This window comes from Castor canadensis, chromosome 1 (assembly GCF_047511655.1).
Source record: "Castor canadensis chromosome 1, mCasCan1.hap1v2, whole genome shotgun sequence".
Classification (NCBI taxonomy): Eukaryota; Metazoa; Chordata; class Mammalia; order Rodentia; family Castoridae; genus Castor; species Castor canadensis.
Genome location: NC_133386.1, coordinates 100,321,620 through 100,339,476, shown reverse-complemented (window position 1 = coordinate 100,339,476; position 17,857 = coordinate 100,321,620). Strand labels below are relative to the sequence as shown.

The 17,857-nt window shown below is 39.5% G+C and overlaps 1 non-coding gene across 1 annotated transcript; it reads left to right on the top strand.

The window, feature by feature from the left end:
- Positions 1-17,338: 17,338 nt before the first annotated feature.
- LOC141415748 (U1 spliceosomal RNA) lies at positions 17,339-17,502 on the top strand. The gene has a single exon (XR_012440703.1). It is a non-coding gene; the product is annotated as a U1 spliceosomal RNA (small nuclear RNA).
- Positions 17,503-17,857: the final 355 nt, after the last annotated feature.

The window sequence follows — 17,857 nt, the reverse complement described above, 5'->3', positions numbered from 1 at the left end:
ATGCAAGCTCACTACACATGCAGCATCTCCCTGTCCACATTGCCGTGTGAAACACCATGATGCTCACAATGCTTGCCGCTCAAAAGAAAGCATGCTCCACCCTGAAAAGCACCACATTTAATGGAGTTCTTCCTTAAGCACTTTTTCTATACCCAGTTAAATGTCATTACTATTGTCTTATAAGTGTTTTCTTCTTGGACATTCTCAATTTTGTAAATCTATAAATTTATCCATTTTAAACATTTATTTGATAATTTATGTTGAATAAATATAACTATACAATTAACTTAAATAAAATATGTGCCATGTACATGGATAGTCTATTAGGAAAATCAGAATTTCATTCATTATAAATCACCTCTAGGTGTTGCTGAAAAACTGAAGATACTAGTACCAATGTTGGATATAAATATTGTAGATCATTATCATCCAAGATGAGAAGTGGAGTGTATGAGTTGGATGCCAAAAATGAAACCTTGTCCTAGAGGGACAAATGGTAGCACATTGTTCTTATTAAAATGTGAGCTATTCATTATAATGATAGATGATTTAAGTTCACAGTATGAAAATTAATAAATCATGAATTATTACAAAATGGTTGTTTCGCTGGTGGCATTTTCTTTAGGCATATTTCCAAAATGTCTGTAATCTTTTTGTCCCCTTCAGCTAACAATACAGGAATTTACATTTTGGTTTATGATAAAATCATTTTTCATACTTTAATACATAAAGAATTAGTCCCTCAATTTTTTTTTCTAAAATATGAGGAAACAATATGAAAATATGAATACTTTGCAGAAGATACACACCTAAAAGTCAATGCTCTTTTTGGAAATGGGTTATTGGGAGAAATACACTGAAAAAATACATTTTCCTAAAAGGAAATGACTATTTAATGATTAGATACTCATGGTACAAGTGTGAAATCTTTGATTCAGAAAAATTAAGCAATTTGCCCAAGGTTGTACAGCTGAGAATAATACAGGCAAAATCAAATCCATGCCATTTCATTATGTGGATGTTCTCCCATGGCATCCAGAGCAGACTGTCATGTTCACAGTAACAAATTACTCATAAAATGCATGGCTTAATGTGAAAATATTTTTATGCTGCACATGTACATTATCTACATATAAAAATGAATACTTAGCGTATATCTCATATTGTTCTTCTATATACAATACCTAAAATTGAGCTAAATTTAGATCAACATGTAATATGAGAAGTTAACTGAAACAAAAGGGATTAAAAATAGCTTTATTTCTAATTTATATATGTATACATACATGTACATACACATGTACATATACACATACATGCACATATGCTGTTGGTGTTGTAGTTTTAATTCATTAGACACCAGACTTTAATATTATACTCTGCCATGAAAACTGAGGAGAGCGCACAAAATTCTCTTTCAATGAGAGCAATTAGATTGGGTGTGCACGCAAGCAATGAGTCTCACCAGTTACATTTATTTGTTTCCTGTGTTGTATTTATGAGCATAGTGAAAGGCTCTCCAGGATCATTTCACAGCTATATTGTCTGGAAGAAAGACCTGCCAATGGTGGATTCTACCTAAGGTAGGACTGGCATTCTTATAATTATTCAAGTTATTCAAGTTTCTGTGCAGAATAAATGTCTAAAAGAATGGTGCTCCATCTCTGTGTAGAAATGTTCAAAATGGGCTGCATGACCTTTTCTGTAGTGGAATAAAAACCCAAAACCAATAAACACACTTATTTAGTTCAGAACAAAGGATAATTTAATTAGTGAAGGCTCCCCACTTGTTGCATGATGTTGCTCCATTATAAAAATTGTATGGATAATTTCAGAACATAGGTTGCCATTACTCACCATAAACAAAATAAAATAATCTTTATAGTATATCCACAGATGGCCTAAATTTTACTTTCTTCTCATATTTTCTTTTTTTCTAAGTGTAAAGGCGGAGAGTTTATTGAGATAGAAAAATAAATTGGAAGAATAGTGCCCCCCATGTTGGGTGAAGGATACCAGGAGAAGGTATCCCTGTTCTGGTCTTTTTTTAACCCACAGTTGAAATTCTTTAGGAAACACCCTGAAATAAAGTCATTAATAAATTCCTTAGAGCTGGGAGTGAGTGGGTGGCTCATGCCTGTAATCCTAGCTACTCAGGAGGTAGAGATCAGGAGGATGGCACTTGGAAGTCAGCCTGAGGAACTAGTTCAGGAGACCCTGTCTTGAAAAAAACCACCACAAAACAGAGCTGCTGGAGTAGCTCAAGTGATGAAGCCCCTGCCAGCCAAGGGTGAGGCCTTCAGTTCAAATCCCAGTACTGCCAAAAAGAAAACAAGAAAGAAATTCTTTAGAAATGATGAGTTATCGGTGTTTGAAACATAGATTTCCCTGTTAACAAGTTGCATAGATTAGCACTGGGGTGTAGCTCAACAGTAGAGTGCCTGCTTAGCCTGCACAAGGCCCCTGTGTTTGATCTCCATCACCAAAACCAAATAAACAAAAACAAAACTGAATAAAAACCAAAGAGTGAATGATTGTCTAGATTACATACTAACTTGTTTAAAATAATCATAGCTACATAACTAACACATATAGATATTTTGGCCTATAAAACTTGAGGAAAAAGTTAGGTATGCATGTTCTAAGCTGAATCTGTACTTCCACAAATAAGGTACAGGTTTAATGAGAAAAAAATGGGTCAACAAGATGGAGATTGGGTTCAGTGCTCTTCTTATTTTCCTAAACAGAATCACACCATTGCTACTGCCAACTTGTACTTAGAACTTAATCTTTGTCCTTCAGTGTAAATGATTTTAACCCTTTAAATTTTGAGTACAAACCTATATAGTGTGTATTATTGTTATCTCTTCTTTGTGAAAGGAAAAGAAATACAAAAATAGTTAAATATATCACCAAAATCAAACTGATAGTGAATTTAGGCAAACAAACATTCCCATGTTAAGGGATTCTTGCTCTATGGTCCACACTCTTAAACATCATATTACAGGGTGATTAGTCCCAAAGGTCCCTTTGTATTGTAAGAAAACAGTCTTCTCTATCAAATGTGTGTCACCAGTTTAGTTGCCTGCATTGTCTGTAGTTCCAGCTTCTTTGTCTGGATTCTTGTTAAGCCCCTTTGTCTGCGAAAATTTCCCAACACACTATGTATCTTAATCCCTCCCCTGAGTTGGTATAGAATTTCAGCTAGTTGAGAAGATTGTGAACTTTTGATCTGGACCAATACAGATCAAGAGGCAGTATTACTTGTGTTGGGTACATAGGAGGGGCAGACTGTTCACCTCCCTTTGTCCTTGTTCTCCTGGGTGTTACTAGCTAGTTTGCTAAACTTTAGAAAATTTAAAAAATAAGATAAAATTAGATAATTTTTAATGACCAAAATTCCCAGTTTCTGCCCACCCCTTTTAGAAAAGATTACTTAAATTTGACTTAGTGTATTTTGTAATGAGAGTAAAGGGTAAAGGCGCTTAATTCAAGGAAGTGATAAAAGACAATATTGATGGAGATTAGAGAAAGCTTGGAGGAGGAAGGCACTAAGACTTGTGAGGCAGGCAAATAAAAGTTTAGAGAGGTTTGAGCAGAAAGAGGAGTTCATTTGGACATCTGTTTTGCAATGTTAGACCTTGGAGTTAAAAATCACTAAAATAGAGTTTCAAGGGAGTAATTCTCCCCACTCTGTCTCTTTTAGAAAGTCAGGAACAAAAATCTGTTAAGATTCTTAGCATTATTTGTGCACTATATTTGTGTTTCTTTAGCATATAAGACATGCTGTGATAGGTTACAAAGTAGATTAACAATGAGTTATGATAATTTGAGAACCAAATACATTCAAAGCATCAATAAGATACCAATTGAGCTAATCCTAGCTACTCAGGAGAGATCATGGTTCTAAGCCAGCTGGGGCAAATAGTTCATGTAACCCTATCTGGAAAAAAAAACCTTCCCAAAAAAGAGCTGGTGGAGTGCCTCAAGGTTTAGACCTTGAGTTCAAGCTCAATATTGAAAAAAAAAAAAAGATTGGTATTTTGAATGTTAGTCGTAAGTAATAAAATAATTGATATGATGTAGGACTGTTTTGAATTTAAAAATAGGCTTTTGCCAAACATTACTGTTACATCACAAATACAGAAGGACTGATAGTTTCATGAAACAATATTGTTACATTGTGCAATATGATCTCATTGGTCACTTACTTCTTTCCAGGATATAGATGAGGCAGATCACCCTCTACTGAATGTTGCCAATATTTTTGTAAAACATTTGTGTAGGTTTTCACTAAAGGTCTTACAGATCATTAGAATTGTGCTGAGGACAACTTATTTTATAGTTCAAAATCACAACCCTGGTTTTCACTTTATGAAATAATACAGTTATTGCCACCTCTAATAAGCCTAAAATTTATACAGCAATTTTGTGGACCAGAGGTCTAAGGACAGAGAAAAAGTATTTCCTTGAAAAATACTGTAATGCATGTTACAGCAATAGACATATCTATAAAAATACAAATTTCTGACTAAGCATCTCATCATCACAAGACATGAATCGGTTGTTAATTTTTTAAGTAGATATCCCAATGAAAATAATTAAAAAGGCATTGTATACTTCAACAATTGGTTGTATCAATGTTGATTTATACAAAAACAAACTTAAGAGAGCTGTCCAAAGTAGAAAACAACACTGTCCTTTAAGAAACCTAGGTGCTCTTGTTTTCAGAAAGTAGAAAGAATGTCTCTGTATTAAGAAAGTTCACACTGTTGAAAAATAATGTTCTGTTTAAAACTCTGAAATTTTAAAATTCTAGCACATACATATGCCAACAATCATTTCTAGATTCATTTGTAGTGACAACAATTCATTTGTCACTGAATTTCTTAATAAAAGGAAGGAAAAAAAAAGCTCTGAGAAATTGTACTTTATGAGTTTGTATATTATATACTTGTGAAGATGAAAACCTATTACATATGATCAATAAGGATCATAACCATTAACCAAGAGACCTATTTGGTGGTAGTCTGAGTGAGCATCACCAGAATATATAAAGAACAAGCAGCTGTGTCTTGTGAGTCAGGTTAGAATTAGGGAAAGTTTGGGACTGAAATCCTTCCCTGACTAGGCTTAAGAGCTCCATTTTATGCCAGGCACTGGTGGCTTATACCTGTAATCCTAGCTACTTAGGAGGCAGAGATCAGGAGGATCATATTTCAAAGTCAGCCCAGACAAATAGTTCATGAGAACCTATCTTGAAAAATCCATCACAAAAAAGGGCTGGGTGAGTAGCTCAAGGTGAAGACCCTGAGTTCAAGTCCCAGTACAGAAAAAGGAAAAAAAAAAAGCTCCATTTTAATTACAATAATTTTTAAAGAATGGGAACTTCCTCCCTCATGGGTGGAGTACCTAAGAATTAACATACATGTAATAAGGCAGTCCATCCAGCTCCTCCCCCTGGCTCAGAGATCAATGAAGCCAGATAATGACACAACCATGCCCCTACCCACTCAGTGAATACTGCATGGGAATCACCTGGTTCCTCCCTTCCCATAGGTTAGCATAGGTCTTTTAAGCACCTGCAGAAAAGAAGCATGCTCTCTGCCTCCAGATTCCACCTGGGCCCACCATTCTCCTTGTTGTGTTTCCCTTCCCTAACTTTTAATAAACTCCATTTCAACCATGTTTCCTGCCATGAATTCTTCCTGGTGGGACACAAAGAATTTGGAAGTCTTCTGATCACAGACTCCACTGTGCTGCCAACACATTCTGAAGAAGCAAGATAAATAATATCTATTCATTCAAAGGTTTAAAATTTAATGAGGAAGATATTCAGGTATACATGTGATATATAAAATAGAATATGAATAATAAAGTGGCTTGGGAGAAGAGACTGGAGTCTTCTTAATATTTCCTTTTGTGTCTATGATTGGATGGGTGCAGGCATGAAGGGATTTTCATGAAAAACGTAGTTGTTTAAAGAAATCTATTGTTTTATTCATTTTATAACATAGCACAAAGGTCACATTAAGTACTCAACTACTATGTTAAATGATAGCTGAATTAGTAAAATATTTTTTAAAAGATGAATTCAAGTTAGCTAGGTAGGTAAAAACGAAAATATTCTTTTGAGTATGCTATTCTATAGCATGAAAGAAGTCATGTGTGAATGCATGTGATGAAAGGTGTTTGTGAATGTGAGTTCAAGAAATATATTTTTCTTTCACCCAAAATAGAGCGCACAGAAACAGTAGCTATGAAGCACAAAGGGCATGTTGATTAAGAAGAGAAAGAGATGGTAGAAATAGGATTAATGTACTTCAGGGAGATAGCTTGAGTAGTAATAAGTGCATGGTGATGAAGGAGTAGAAGGCCCATAAGGAAGGGACTTTGGGAGAATTTTATGTTAAGCAAGGAATAATAAAGACCAGAGCTAACACCATTGTAAAACAGAAACAAGCTAACATCAGAATTGATGTTCTGGAAAAAGTGAAATTTCTGAAGCTTATATATCTTTGTCAGAAAAAAAACACCAATTACAGAACAGTTCTTATACAACGAAGTGCAAACTATAACAGACCAACTCCATTACTAGTACCACTCAGAGCCATTGTAGTAATTTTCTGAACAAAATGATTTCTTCACCTGTCTTGCTATCTCTTTTAAATCATGGAAAGGTTTGCATATTTCAAGACCAACACCTTGCAAAAGAAACCGAAATGTTCTAAGATGAAACAGAAAGCAATTGTGCCACAGAGCCAAATTCTCTAAGGCAGTGGAGTGTAGCACAGTTTGTTTCAAAGGATCAAATTCACAGAGCCACATATCAAAACAAGTGTTAGAACAGGCATTCTGAAAGCATCCCCAGCATCACTGACACACTAAAAATATTCATAAGTCAAGCTAAAGTAGGTTCCGGTAACCATGCATCGCTATTCATCTTTTGAAGTGCAAAACAGCCAAGGGAAATGTGTTCTGTGAATGCACCTAATATAACTTTGTAAAGTAACTTAGTGTTGTAAAATGCCAGTAATATGTGTAATAAATATAAAATCAAAGCAGTAAATATTCCTTCAAATATACTGAAACTTTCACAAGCATCCCCTTATGGGTTCCCAAATTTGCCTTCCAAAACTGCAGCAGGCAAAAGATTCACTTTGAACTTTCTCCCTCTTCGAGTTCAATGCTGCTGGTCTGAGTTTTATTGCAATGGTCACCCGTACTCTCTACATAGGGTGTGACTGCTTTCAAATTCCTTTCATAATAGTGCAGCATAAAAACACAATTGTGTCTCAAGCTTGATCTTTAAATGGAATATTTTTTAACTGACTTTGAGTAGAATTACTATTCTTCCCACTTATGTAAAAGAGGAAACTTTCTTCTTATGTTTATAGAAGTCTAGGTGTAAATTATTCAACTTATACACGCATTCCTGAAAGCAAATACTTCAGCAGCTTGCAGCAGGTACCCTGGGGAGTGTAGGGGACTTAAAAAAGAACCAGGACCTGAAAATTTCTCTTTTAGTGAGATAAGTTAGAATTACTTCAGTAATGAACTTTGGAGATGAATGATCTGCATTAGAATCATGGTTAAATAAAGAAGGAAATATTTAAGATTTAATGAACAATAAGCACTAGTAAAATATTACATGAGGAGAGTGAGGGGAGACAAAGATAACCCTCTGATCTTGGGCTTGAATAATTGTGTGATCATCTCAATAATAAGGAAGGTAAAAAGAAGAAAATAGGTATGGGGATATTATGTTTTCTTTTATAGTTGCCTTATGTAGATTACAAAAGTAGATTAAGAATAGTCAATATGAATAGTTTCTATTTGGCTCAATCATGGCTGTAGTAAAAAAGCAATGTTATGTAGTGGATTCCCCAGTGACATACACACGTGTTTTAATATCCCCATCCTCCAGTTGATGCATATGTAATGTGGGAAAGCTGTTCAATTTACCTAGGACATTTTTGTAATCTATAAAATAGCTAAATTAATGAGATTTCCCCACCCCACCCAGTTTATGAGAGAAGAAAATTCAACTGTATAAATTACCTAAAACTCAAAAAACACTTGAAAATGTGCACCCATTCCCAACTATTCCTAACTCCTTTTTAGTTGTGTTAAGGTATAGTCGACAAAAGCAAACTGTAGATTAAGGAATATAGAATTGCGCACATCTTCCAAAAGTGGGTATCAAATTAAAGTACATGACTAGTGAAATTATGCTATGAGACTTTACTCAAAGTCCCACATGTGATGTATTGATGTTAGGAGTGTTTTACATTTTGGTTCAAAGATGATAAGGCCATAAATTACTGTGTAATGGTTATCAGGCCACAATAGGAATGTCAAAACCTTAAAAGATATTGAGAAAGAATTATAATGTATATTAAACATCTCACTGTAGGAATTCCTCACAATTCTCTTTTGTATTTATTGGTCTTTTTGTTATTTTTTAGTGTGTGCAAGGAGAAGATGAGAGAGAATATAAGAGATTAAACATCATTGTGGAATGACTTTGCTCTAAGATATTTTTCTGTCTCTTTCTATCATCAGATATAACAGTTGTTTTGAAAACATAAACTTATTCCAATGTAATTGAAGTATAAGCATATAATTTCACCATAATATGAAATTGTGCTAGCTTATGCACTAATGTTTCTCTGACAGTTTACGTAAATTTTAGTCTTGTAGACTGACCCACGTAGGAGTCAACAACAGAGCAAAAACGTATCCATCAAATACCTGCTATCTCTCTCATTTCAACACTTTCTACAACACACACATACACACACACATACACATCTGTAGTTTCTTCATTCCATCTTACTTCAAATAACTCTTCTTCCACCACTTCACAATCCGCAAGCTGAAAACTTCTGATGTCTGCCCCCTCAAAAGCAAATTCCAAGTCATTTGCAAGGTAAAGCATATATTTTATGTAATTTGGAGTCTATTAATATTTTGTTCAAATGTAACCCTGATACATTTATTAAATGTTATATCTTATCCACATTTTCTCTGTTAAATTTATTGTGTAATATTTGCATAGTATAGTACTTTTTAACAAGTGCATATGTGCACATGGCAGAACTGACTCAATCAGTGAACTTGACCAGGTAACATGATCCTACCCAGCACTAGTTTTCCTTTTCTATGAACAAGGAGAATATTTGTATCAATTTCACAGGACTGTTAAAAATTAAAGAAAATAATGGGTCTGAACTTGTTTTTAAATGTAGAAAAGTGGGTCTGTGGAGTGCCTCAAGTGGTAGAGATCTTGCCTAGCAAGCACAAGGCCCTGTATTCAATCCCCAGTACTACCAAAAGAAAAAGAAAAAAGAAAAAAAAAATTGTTTTAGCCAGGTGTTGGTGGCTAAACCCTGTGATCCTAGCTGCTCAGGAGGTAGAGATCATCTGGGCAATTAGCTCAGGCAAAATAGTTCTGGAGACCCTATGGAGGAGGGACTCTTCTCCTGGCAAGCAGGGTAAGGGCCTCAGATGCACAATGGAACCCCATGAGGCACAGGAACCAGCAATGGGAGTGCTGCCCGCCAGACTGGTAAGAACCCGGGTTTGAATATTAGGCCTGCACTTAAGTGGCAGAAGGACAGCTTGGTCACCTCCCAGGGTCACTAGAGTAACTTTGAGCAGAAGGAAAACTGTGACTCTTAGGTGCTGGGTGTGGGGTAGAGATGTTGAATGCCTGCATTTGAATGTGTGTGAATGAGACATGGGTTGACTATGAAGAGAGTGTGGAGTCCCAGTCTGCGGGACTGTGGTGAACTCATCTGGTCTAGGGTGAGCCCTAACAGGGCCTCTGGTCTGGGCTTTATACAGACTCACTGTAGCCAAAGACATACCTAAATCCCAGTGAGGGGAGTGGCCAGAGAAGGATGAAGAAAGTGAGAACCCTGTCTAGGCATAGTTCCTGGCTGGGCAACCTGTCCAGGTCATTGATAAGCGGTGTGTATTGTACTTCCATGTGTGTGGGAGAAGGGGCCCCTTACCTTCTCCAAAATCCCTACCCTTCTATGTATGTGTTGTCATCTGGTAAGGGAAGGAGATGGGTGGAAATCAAGTTAAAAACACTCCCTTGGAGTGTATGGTTCAAAACTTTTTTTAGTTTATGGACTAAAAAGAAAATAGACTGTAGTTTAATCCATTTAATGGAGAATATGGAGTTAACTCTTAAACTTAAGGACATTTATGAAGTAGAATGCCCTGTTTTTGGTGTAGGGTGACCCCCAGAAGGGTCACTAGATAAAATTGTGGTTAATGAAGTTTATAGGGTATTTGTACAGATACCTGGTCACCAAGATCAATTTCCCTATATTGACTGCTGGCAGGATGATGTCCTTAGCCGGCCCATGTGGCTAAGGCCTTGTCCAGAAGAGGCCTGTAGAATTCTGGTAGCTTGGGTGGCCACAACTTCCAAGTGTAGAGAGAAAACAAAGGAGCCTATACTGACTGAAGAACCCAAGGGAATACCACCAGCCTATGTCACTTTATCCACCTCTGCCACCAGCTCCCAGTTCTGCACCTCTGCCTCCGACACTGGATGGGGATATCCAAGGGACAGTCACACCTGTAAAGTCTGACCTGGACTTCCGTGGGGTTCCAACTCCCTTGACGTCCAGAGTTCTATGGACCTCATGCCCACTCAGAGTCTGCCAGTTCTCACTCCACATCCCCAATTGGATCGGGGGCATTCAACCAGTCTCCATGAGGACCCCTCCTCTCATCAGAATCCAGCTGCCTTTCAGATGACACTGAGGGAAGCCCAGAACCCCATGTGTTATGACCTGGGAGGCCAAATACAAAGAGGAGGACAGATATTTGTCTACCAGCTCTTTTCTACCACAGACCTCCTCAACTAGAAACATTCCCCCTCACAGAAAAGCCTCAGGCTATGATTGATTTGATGCAATCTATCATTCAGATAGATTGTATGTCCCCAATGAGCCAGGGACAGCTTCTTCTGACTCTTTTTAATACTGAAGAGCAGTGCTGTACAATGTTGGCAGTCCTAAAGTGGCTAGAAGATCATGCCCCTGAAGACACGCTAAATTCCCAGGCATATGTTCAAGCCCATTTCCCCAAGGAAGACCCACATTGGGACCCCAGTGATGTCTAAGATTACCAGCAACTTGAGCAGTATCAGGAGGCATTATTTGGAGGCGTGATGGAAGGAGGGAAAGAGGCCATGAACACGAGCAAAATATCAAAAGCCCTCCAAAGGCCAGATGAGAGCCCCAGTGAGTTCTATGGGTGTTTGTAAGACTCCTTCCATTTGTGCACCCCCTTCAACCTGGGAGCCACTGAAAACCAGCAGGTGATTAACACCACAATTTTGGCCAGGCCCATGGAGATGCAGGGCAAAAAATTGCAGATTTTTTGATTCACTGTAATGAAAACTAGCTAGCTTCTGGAGGTAGCCAGAAAGGTTTTTGTCAATGGAGATGAGGTGGCTAGATGGGAGGTCAACAGGAAGATGAAAAGAAAAGTAGATCTCTTTACAGCAACCCTTGCTGGACAGTCAGATGGGCACTATTGAGCTAATCCTGGCACAGAGAGAGGCAATCCCCAAGGACAGTGAAAAATGCCCCCTGTATGCCCCCACCCTAAGAAGGAAGTAGGATGAAATCAATGTGCCTACTGTCATCAGGAAACGCACTGGAAGAATGAATGTCCCCAATGAGCCAGGTACTCCCAAAAGGCCCCCGAGATCAGAGGCAGAGATCAGGTTATTGAAGGAAACTATCAGCCCACCTGCAGGGGAGCCAGCCCCAGGGAGGAAAATATTGTCAGTTTGGCAGGCCTGGAAGGCTATGAGGAGGACTAGGACAGACTGAGCTCCATTCTACTGGGCCCCCAGGAGCCTATGGTCTGAATGAAAATAGTGGGCCATCCTAATGATCACATGGTGAACATGAGCCTAGAACATTGAGTTGTGACCCAATCAGTGTGCCTTCTTTCCAAAAGCCATAAAACTATTATCGGCTACAGAATATTGGGTCTACTGCCACTTCTTAATGGCTAGATTATGCAATTTTGGGAGCCATGAAGTAAGGCATGAATTTTTCTATCTCCCTTATTGCCTGTGGGCCTGTACAGTAGGAAATGGTTATGCAAACTGAGTGTACAGATAACTTTTGATTCAGATGGCACAGCAAACTTCAAGTTGAGAGGACCTGAGGCAAAGACTCTAATCCTTATGGTTGCACAAGAAGAGGAATGGCAGCTCTATTTCCCTGAAGGGAAGCCTTTTGAGAGTCCTGAGCTTCCCTTCCAGATTCCAGGTGTATGGGCTGAAAATAATCTCCCAGGTCTGGCCCAAAATGTGCCCTAGCAGTCACCACTGCCCTGGTGACAGAAGCAAACAAACTCACCATAGGAAAAGAACACACTGTCTGGGTTCCTCACTCGGTCCTGACACTCATTGAGTATAAGGGAAACTATTGACTGACTAACTCTCGGATGGCCAAATACCAGAGTATGCTATGTGAAAACACATATACGGCTGGAGGTTGTTAAGACTCTAAATCCAGCCACTCTATTGGCAATTGACTCAGGCCCCTGGGAGATTGACTGCTTAGAGGTTATGGATGAGGTTTTTCTCAAGTCAGGCAGATCTAACCAATCAGACTATCAGCAATCCAGATATTGAGTATTGCACAGATGGCAGCAGCTTTGTCTGGGATGGCACACACTTGGTAGGTATGGGGTGGTGACTTTGGACTCAGTCATTGAGGGTTGCTCACTGGAGGTTGGGACTTCTGCTCCAAAGGGTGAATTTGTCATCCTCACAAAGGTACTTCAGCTCACTGCAGGAGTATGAGTAAAAATTTGCACTGGCTCTAAATATTCCTTTACAACTATTCATGTCCATGGGGACTGATAGAGATAGGACTCGGGAGGAAAAAGTATCAACTATGGGCAGGAAATCCTAGAACTGCTAGATACTGTGTGGACCCCTAAATGAGTGGCAGTTATGCATTGCTGAGGTCACCAGAAGGGAGGTGCAACAATTACCAGGGAAAACTGGAAAGCTGACAAGGAGGCCAAACAAGTGGCCTTTATGAGGGGACCAGCCCCAACTGTTCTGACGGCTGTCTTGTTCCCATTCTCCTTAGCTGAATGGGACCCATGGTCCACTCCACAAGAACAGGCTCAGTTTAAGAATGAAGAAGGAAATTTTCTACTTAATGAATGATACAAGTTTGCCAATGACTACATTGCTATACCTGAGGCCCTTTCATTTGTCAAGCAGTTCCACAAAGGACCTCATTAAGGATGAACAGCCCTTGATGTCACCCTGTCCCAGATTTTTATGTTCCCAGGCACTCCAGTATAAGCAAGGCAGTATGTGAGAGATGTAGCCTATGTGCCAAAAATAACCCAAGACAAGGGCCAAGAGCACCTCCCCAGGCACAGAGTGTTGGTGGAACTCCTCTTGGAAACTTGACTGTGGACTTCACTGAAATTCCATGAGCTTATTAAGGATGCAAATATTTGTTGGTGTTTGTCTATACCTTCTCAGGATAGGTGAAAGCCCTCCCCACACAGACTGAAAAGGCCCGGGAGGTGGCCAGAAGTCTGTTAAAGGAAATCATCCCTTGGTTTGGAATACCTGTGTTTATTGGTTCAGATAATGGTCCAGCCTTTGTTGCAAATGTGGTACAGCTGATGGCTAAGGACCTATGAATCACCTGGAAGTTACATACTGCCTATCGCTCCCAAAGTTCAGGAAAAGTAGAACACAAGAATAGACCCCTAAAATTACAGTTAGGAAAACTGTGTCAGGAAATCCATCTGCAGTGGGATCAATTACTGCCCATAGCATTACTAATGATTAGGTCTAGTCCTATGAAGCAGACAGGGCTCTCACACTTTGAAGTCCTTTGTGGATGCCCATCCCCCTTAATCAAGGGCCTAAGGGGGGACCTTACCTTGAAATAGGTAACCTTACCTTGAGGCAGCAGATAAAGGCCCTTGGGTTGACTCTCTGATAGATCGATGACTGGGTCCGGGAGAGATGTCCTGTCACCCTGACAACACCCATGCACCCTTACAGGTCAAGGGATGCTGTCTGGGTAAAGGAATAGAATGCTCAACTGTTAAAGCCTCATTGGAGAGGCTCTTTTTTTGTTATTTTGTCTACCCCTACTGCAGTTAAAGTAGCAGAGATAGCTCCTTGGATCCACTACAGCCAAGTCAAGACTGCTTCTCTCAACTGGAAGAGCATACCTGATTTAGCTGCATCACGTAATTTCACCCTCTGGAACATCAGCGCCAGGCAGGGGATGTTCCTTGGCAGGACTCCACTTCCCTGGAAACAACAGGGGATAATGAACAATGAGATGACAGCCCTACTCTAGTCTCTCCAGAAGCTGAATAGTCTATGCCCAGTAGATGCTCAAACATGGGACACATCCCTGCTTTCCACTATACATTTGGACTCTTACTTTCCAGGTTGGCCCTTGCAAGGTTTCCCCCATGTATTGAAAGGTGTAAGAGAGCCTCTGTTGGGACCTCTGCACAACCATATTTTGTATCAAACACCTGTCAACAGGCTGGATGTTACATTGGCTCCTATACTCCTCAGGTTTGTGATGTTGCTGGTAGGTCATACTGGAAGTCCCAGAGTAAGGGAAACAATGCAGGCTATATTTGTCATGGAAAGCAGGGAGAATGACTCTGTTGGGGTTATTTGGCATATTGGGGAAGCTCTGATGGTGGGGGAGTCCAGGACATAGCTAGGGAAAAACTTGTTAGAGAGCCAGCACACCAGCTGTCAAAGGTACTCTCACCCCGACTGGGACCACTGTATAATAAAACAGAGATGAATTATGCAAAGGATTGGACCTCTTGACAATAGGGAAAAATCTTGTAGCCTCACGGAAAGGATTGCTAAAGAACTAAATGTCTCAAACTGCTGGATGTGCAGAGACATCCTCATGAGTGAGTAATGGCCTTGGAAAGGGACCAGTTTAAATGCTTACCAACTTTTGTTGTGGAAACAACCTATAACTAGAGAAGAGAATAACCAACCTCTGTCCTGGATTCTCACATCAGAGGTAATTAGGGAAGAGTGTATCAAAAGAACTGGGTCAGAGTATGAAAAGTGGGTGGGGGAAACCCCTTGTTAAAGGGTACTGTCTTGTAATGGGACTGATTTAACCCAGTGATCCTAAATGGTATTACACATTGCTCCCATTGGAAAACTGTTCCCAATGTCATGATTCTCCAACCAATGACAGCCTCTTAAATTGTTCTACTACCAGGAAGGAGAACCTATTCTGAGGCATCCCCAAAATTGGCAAATATTAGAATAACCCCAACAATACTGACCCAGTGTGGTGGAGGGCACCTGATGGGTTATTTTAGGTATGTGGAAAGTGAGCTTATACCAAACTCCCTAGAACTTGGAAGGGAAGCTGTATTATAGGATTTATCTTGCTTAGGTTCTTCCTCTTGCCCAGCCTCCAAGGGGAATAGCTGGGGGCTCCTCTTTATGAAATACTGGGGCCTAGAATAAAAAGGGACCTCGAGGCAAGGAGCTGACAGAGACGGAGAGAAGACAAGTGGCTTCCCAGAAGATTACTGAGACCTATGGAGCCACCTGGGCTCAGGAAGGAACTGGGGTTATGGGACTCCTATCTACATGCTCAACAGAATTATTAGGTTGTAGGCAGTCATGGAAATTATTACCAACCATACTGTCTCTGACCTGGAGCTATTGGCCAAGCAACAAACCCAAATGCAAGCTGCAATATATCAAAAGCCTGGCTTTGGATTATCTTTTAGCAGAGGAAGGGGGGGATATGTGGAAAGTTCAACTGATCAGACTGTTGCCTTCACATAGGTAACAATGGTTAAGCAGTAATGGAAATTGCCACTAATATTAGAAAGATGGCACCTGTATCCATGCAGGTGTGGAAAGGATGGGACCCAAATATTCTGTTTGGTAGGGGGTTCTCTGCCCTGATAGGAGAAGTGGGTCTAATCTTGGGAGTGTGTCTGATGGTACCCTGTCTGGTTCCCCTGGTATTGCAGTCTATCAGGATCACTATGGAGGTCACTATAGAAAGAAAATCAGGCCTTCCATGTAATTATGCTATGGAAATTTAAACCCCTATATCAAGATGATGCTCTTTAGCGGTAGGTGGGTCCAAGCAACAAAGGAGGGAATAATGTAGCAGGAAGGAGGACCAGAAATGAAACAGACAGGCTGTGTTCTGATGAAGTAGCAGGGAGGAAGGGATGGCATAGCAAAGAGATAAAACCTAAAGAACCCAAACTTAAAGAGGGTCACATAGCACAGGGATAGAAGGTCAGGTAGCACTAGGGTGAAGTAGCTTATAGAATTGCATGTAGCCATATATCTGTTAAACCTTGATTTTTAATTTTATTGCTTCTGTAACCAGCTTGCAAGGGTTCTCGAGGCTCAGCTTTTGGACACAAGTCTGCTGACCCTGTACAGGAAGAATAGAATGTTGTTTCCCTGCCCCAGTGTCCAGTGTCTCTGTTTGAGTTTCCCATAGCATCAATACCACACACAGACACAAAAAAATAAATAAAATAAAAATAGAAAGTTGGTGCTGGGGATGCTGCTCAGAGACAGAGTGCTTGCCTATGGAATTCCAGGCCTGTTGTGAAAGGCCAGGCCCTTGATAGCCTGTGGGAGAGGGGTTACAGCCAGTTCTTCTGGGAATAAAAGTCAACTCTCTTTGTCTTGAAAATCTAGTCAAAACAAAGACAAAAATAGACCCATGGAAAGCAGACAAAATCCACCTTGTATCTTAGAGAAGCCCACAGGCTTTACTTGCAAAAGTAAAATTTGCAAGGTGAATTGTGGTTTTTAGATTCATAGATTTTATTTGAAACAATTGCTTAAAATGAAAAAAAGTACCTTTAGGAATGGGGTGTGGCTCAAGTACTAGAGCACCTCTGTAGCAAGCAGAAAGACCTGAGTTCAAACCCCAGCACTGCCAAGTAGATAAATAAATAAATAAGTACACAAATAAATACATAAATAAAAAATGGGGTGGAGCATTTAGCACACACTGGTAATATCATGGTAGAGATGCTTCTCAATGGATGTATGATGGGATTATGTCTAGATGATTGTAAATGCTTCTAACACACCTCACCTACTGAGAATGATAATTTATACGCAAGGCACACTGTGGAGTATTGGTTCTTTATCTTCACGATCACATGATGAACTGGAATCTACAGTTTGCTGCCACTGTCCCACATCTCAAGTGAGTATCATACTATATTTCCATAACCCAAAGAACAATCAAAATGCAAACATTCATTCATACTTACCTGGCAGGAGAGATACCATGATCACGAAGGTGGTTTTCCCAGGGTGAGGCTTACCCATTGCACTCCGGATGTGCTAATCCCTGCTATTTCCCCAAGTGTGGGAAACTCGACTGCATAATTTGTGGTAATGGGGGACTGTGTTCGCACCCTCTCCACTAAAAAAAATTTTTTTAAAAATTGCAAACATTTAAAGTACAGTTTCACTTCCATACCAAAATAAATTCAAAACAATCTTAAGGTGAATCATCATAATTATCATCTGCAGTTATAAATTAAAAGATGTTCACATACACTAATCTCTGGAACTCATAAATATAATAGGTTACATGGAAAAAACAGCCACATATTCACTCATGTATCCATCTTTCTCTGTCATTCTACCTATTCCTCTATTTATTTGTACATTTAAATTTCAAAATGATTTTTGATGCTTCATTTGGTACCCTATTTAAGTATCTAAATGCGCAAGGATTTGTATTTTTTATGACTACCTTAAGTGAGTTTGATGAGC